The sequence below is a fragment of the Marmota monax genome, unplaced genomic scaffold, assembly GCF_021218885.2.
Source record: "Marmota monax isolate L192 unplaced genomic scaffold, Marmota_monax_Labrador192_F-V1.1 WCK01_AAM20220418_F8-fsc00186, whole genome shotgun sequence".
Classification (NCBI taxonomy): Eukaryota; Metazoa; Chordata; class Mammalia; order Rodentia; family Sciuridae; genus Marmota; species Marmota monax.
Genome location: NW_026694725.1, coordinates 2,771,138 through 2,776,663, shown reverse-complemented (window position 1 = coordinate 2,776,663; position 5,526 = coordinate 2,771,138). Strand labels below are relative to the sequence as shown.

Below are 5,526 nucleotides of genomic sequence, written 5' to 3'. Positions count from 1 at the left end.
ATGGGAAGCAAAAGTTCTGTGTCACTAAATGAAGAACTGCAAACCTTTACTTTAGGGTACAGACAAACTCAGTGCTTCTGAAGAAGAAGTAGAAGCAAAACAAGTCTGCCTCTTGCGTCTTTTCTCTTGTTTACGGGTGAAGGAAAAGTTCTCTAGCAAGGAGTTGGTAAGAAAAAAAAAAAACTTGGATCTGGAAACCAAAACTAATACTAACCAGAGGTCTGCTCACTACTGAGGAAGTAGCATAAAACAGCTACAAAAAATCAACCACAGGTACATTTCAGTTTGCTCCTGTGGGGAGAAGCAGCACAGATGCTGAGAAGATCCACACTGTAAATTCAAACACAAAAGGTATTTGCTCCCACAGTGAACTTAACACCAAGTAATAAGAATGAGATCTGAGGGAAGAGAGAAGCCAAGGCTATCATAAAATACAGTAGAACAGGTGGTTTAACTACAGAACTTTTCCCCTCACAATTCTTTTTTTTTTTTAGAAAATGTCCTACAATGTGCATTTTATTTCATATCTTTATAGAATGTTTACATATAGTTATAACTCTCAAGAAAATGTATTTTCTTTACCAATTGTATGTAGTGCCTAAATCTTTCACTTTAACATGGACAATGGGAAAGAGTAGAAATCCACATTGAATGCTATTCTACAGAAGTTGTAATGGGCTGCAAGTGTGCCAATCAGAAAGGAATGGAAACCTTAGAAGAGCAGTGTGGCTTTCAAATCCTTGGCTTCAGTGAACACAGGCATACTGGATCCATAGTCTCATCTTGCAGTAAAACTCAAGACAAAATAGTGTTGGGACAAAATTCTAAATTGTACAATATTGAACAAAAGACCACAGGGGACATTTTGTTTAAAGTAGCACCAATCCACAACTGATTGTCTCCGACATCAATCTTCCTGTTGCCCCTATCATTGGCACTTTGAGTGGAAATCTTTCTGCTTCAGTAAGGAGTCTTCCACTGACTAAGCAAACTGTGTGGCTAAACTCTACGTAAAGTGTGGCAATGTCAACCTGGGAAATGGCACATTTAAACCATTATTGCCCTAACATAGGCTTGTCGTTTTTGGTGTTTTCTCCCTACCTCCTGCCCTAGCTGGTGTTTTGTGGATGTTTCTGTGACGGTGGTAAAAGTAAATAAAAATGCATTTAAGGGGTATCATGGTAAGCAGGTGTTTAGAAACAAAACAACAAAAAATAAAATAAAAGAATGTGGCCGCAGCTAAGGAGGTTTTCTCATGTTGTTTAACTCCAGTAAAGTCTGATCCAGCATCTGATGCATACTAAGGTTTTCTTCTTTGGCATGAGCCAAAAAGATAGTCTAAGTCATCAATGCTTTTCTCCAATTTAGTTACTGACCTCTCGCAAACTCAGCCTGAGTCTCAGCCTCCTTCAGCTTGTCAGAAAGGACCTTGATCTCTTCCTCATATTTGTCTTCCTTCTGAGAGTACTTATCCTCTGCAGCCATTAATGCTTTCAAGGTCTGATCCATTATTCTTAATTGTTCTTCCAGCTGTTGAACTTGGCCTTCTGAGAGCTCAGCCCCCTCCTCTGCACATTCCAGGTCATTTTCAATGATGACCAGCTTACGGGCCCCTCTTCATATTTTCGGTAGGCATCTTCAGCAATGTGCTTGGCCTCTTTCAGTTGGATCTCCTGAATTTCCATTTTTTCTTCATCCTTTTGGGCTCTACTTTCAATGACTTTCATGCCTCTCTCGCTTTCATCTGCTGCTTTTTCAGCCTCCACCAGCTTCTGCAAAGCTGTTGCCAGACGCTCTTGAGCACGATCCAACTCTTCCTCAACCAGCTGGATGAATCTGTTCAGAGAAGCTACATCAGCTTCAGCGGTCTCCCTCAGCTTCCTTTCAAGGTCCAGCTCGTGCTGCAGGCTGTCCGCCCGCTCCTCCACTGTGTCCGCCTGCTACTGTAGGCTCCGGATCTTTCTCCGCACCGCCTCCAGCGAGCTGGCTAGGTCAACATTTAGAAATATCAAAGTACTCCATCAGGTCAAAGAGATAGACAAGGAAAAAAAATATGCTGACAAGGTATTTGTCAAAATATGATACCCATTCCTTTTTTATTTATTTTTTTTTAATTTTTTAATACTGGGGATTCAATTCAGGGGCACTCAAACACTGAGCCACATCCTCATACTTTTTGTTTTGTTTTGTTTAGAGACAGGTTCGCACTGAGTTGCTTACCGCCTTGTCATTGCTGAGGCTGGCTTTGAACTTGGGATACCCCCTGCTTCAGTCTCCCAAGACACTGGGATTACAGGTGTGCACCTGCCCACCTGATATCCATTCTGGTTAACAAATAAACTCTCAAGACAACCTAGAGTGGAAAGTTCTTCAACTTGATAAAGAAGTTCTACAAAAGAAACCTAGAGCAAAATCATACTAAATGGTAAAAATCTCAAAGCTTTCTCACTAAGATAGAAGAAAAGACAAGGAATTCCACCTTCATCATGCCTATCATCATGCCATCCTAGAAGTCTTTGATAATGCAATAAAACAACAAAAGGTAAGTAAAAGTATACAGATATGGAAGAAAAATAATTCAAACTCTATTTGTAGATGAAATAATTATCTGTGTAGAAAATATATCAACAGAGTCAACAACAAAAACAATAATTTCTGGAACTACAAAGTGATTACAGCAAGGCTGCAGGATGGAACGTTACTACATTAAAGCCAATCACTTTCCTATTTACCAGGAAAGAACATGAGGAATTGTACATTAAAAACACATTAACATTGACACAAGCACCCACAGAACAAAGACTTAGATATAGATCTAATATGTAGTAGATGTATAAAAGGAAAACTATACAAGTTTAATTAATAATAACAAAGAACTAAATAACAGAGATACTCCATATTCTTGAGTAAGAAGTCTCAAAAATATTAAATGGAAATTTTTTTAATTTTTTGTGAGTTTTAAATAGAGGGCCATTCTGACTAGCATGACAAATTTTTGAATCATTTCAATTCATCCTATCAGAATATGAATCATCCCTTTCTCTAGTGCAAGGTACAAGATATTTTGAGAGTAAGAGAGACCGCACTCACATAAATTGTATTAAACTATATTGTTATAGTGTTTTATTTCATTATTAGTTTTGCTATTAATCTTTCATTGTACCTAATTTATAAATTAAGTGTAATCATAAGCATGTACTTGTAGGGAAATATAGCACATGCAGAGTTTGGTACTATCCAGTTTGGCATTCACTGAGGCTCTTGGAATGTGGTCCCATGGATAAAGAGGGACTATTTTATCTTCTCAAATAATAAGATGAAGTGAGAAGTTGATAACATAAATCAGAACTAGACATTTCACAAATTTGTTGAAATTGACCAACATACTTGATGAATGGATGAAAGAAGAAATCAGAATGGAAATTACAAAATATTCAGAGATGAAAGAAAATGAAAACACAGCATGCCACAATGAAGAAATCATGAGAGCAGTGCTAAGAGGGAAAATTCTATAAAGTGAAAATTTAAAAAAAAAAAAGATCTTGAATCAACAACCTAATATTACAACATGAGGCCCTAGAAATAGAAGAACAAACTAAATCAAAGTCTAACAAAAAATGGAAGTAGTGATGAAAGCAAAAATAAGTACAGTAGAGACTAGAAAAGCAAGATAAAGCTAATGAAACCAAAATTTAGGTCTTTGAAAAGATGAAGAAAACTGAACTGCCTTTATCAACATAAAGTAAGAAAAAAACAAGAGAAGACATCGATGTTTAATTGAAAATGGGGCACTATTGCCAATTCTATACAAATAAAGTGTGAAAGTACTGTAAACAATTGTTAACCAAAAAAAATTGAATAACCTAGGTAAAATGGATAAATTCCTAAAAACACAAAAGCTACCAAAATGAAATATATTGGAATATTTTCTCTATCATCTTTTTGGTTTTTTCTTTTCTTATATAATAGTACTTCTTCCTTGCTAGCTTGATGAAACAGAATAATATAGAAATCTAGACATATGTTTTACTAAAGGTTAACCTTTGAGAAACATTTTAATTCCCTGATACTTATTGTTTAATTAAGCTCATTATGTCTGTTTAATTTAATAATTTGTGGTACAAAGGTGTATTAAGAATTGTAATGCAAAAATAAATAAATAAATAAATTTTAAAAAATAAAAGCAGCATCATATATATTTTATAAAATTGTGAACTTATTTAACTGATAATATTCTTATACCTCGGGAATGACTTTCTAGCCTATGTATAATTCTAAGTTCAAAGTTATTGCTTTTTAAGATTTTATAAGGCTTTCTCTATTATCTTCTTATAAACACTTTTGCTGTTTAGAGTCAATCTGATTCACACTTCCTGGCAGATCACACATTCCCTTTCACTTGGATGCTAATTTGGCACTTTTTAGATTTCTATATAATTTGGCCAGGTATGGTTGCTTTTAATTATGGCAATGTACTAGTGTTTTCAAATTGAGATTGCATCTCTCCTTTTTTTTCTTCTGTGAAATTTAATCTGTTAGTTCTAAATTCTTTCTTTTTCACCAGCTTTATTTCCTTTCTTCTGGAATTTCATATAAGTAGATGCTATCTCTCTGTCCTTCACCATTTCACTGATATTTTCTCTCATCTTTTCTCTTGCCTTCTTGGTAAAATTTATTCCAAGTCACTATTTTTTTACTTTTTGTTGTTTCATTATTTAATTTATTATCTTAGTAATATTGGTACTTCCCTGATATGAGTCATAGACCCAGCAATGAGATTGGTACCAGAGTTCTGTGGCTATAGGACAAGGAATAAATGGGAAAATGAAAGGTCACAAGATTCACTATTTTGGCAGGAACAGAAATTTATGAATAGAACACAAATTGTCCCATTTAAGAAAAAAATGTTTAGAGAACATAATACAAGTGCTCATAAATTTTGAGCCAAACTAAATGAAATAATATCAATTAATAAATCAAATTCAAATGTCTACAACTAAATGCCCCTTTTATCTCTGAAATTAATCAATGGTGAAGCTGCTATGTTAGAAGATTTTAAACATACTACAGATCTTTTAGAGTGACCCAAAATACACAAACCACACCATAATTTTCATCAAGGTTTCTTGCATTGCTGTTAATCAGATATGACCAAAAATGCAGGATGTGTTTCTGTTTGTCATTATAACCATTTGCGTTTGTCACCATAGTGGTATATAACAGGAAGGAAATTTTTGCCCTAATAAGAAAAAACGTAAGTTGCTTTTGTACTCAGGAAATGGGGGTGGGTTGTAGGTAAGTAAGAGTTAACACTATGTGTGCTGTACTACAGGAGGTTAGTCAGTGCCCAATCATTATGACTTGGTTCATATTTCTAACAGTAAACCTACTGTGTATAATGTTTTTTCATTAGTAAAGTATTTTACAAAGACTGTGACCAGAAGTAGATAAAATTCTTCTGACTTTAATAGAGGAATAATATTTTACTGGCTTACTCTCCTGTTAAATCTCTATATCCAAGCCTAA

The 5,526-nt window shown here is 34.8% G+C and overlaps 1 pseudogene; it reads right to left on the bottom strand.

Annotated features, from left to right (window-relative positions):
- Positions 1-498: 498 nt before the first annotated feature.
- Positions 499-1,968, bottom strand: LOC124078997 (tropomyosin alpha-3 chain-like; annotated as a pseudogene).
- Positions 1,969-5,526: the final 3,558 nt, after the last annotated feature.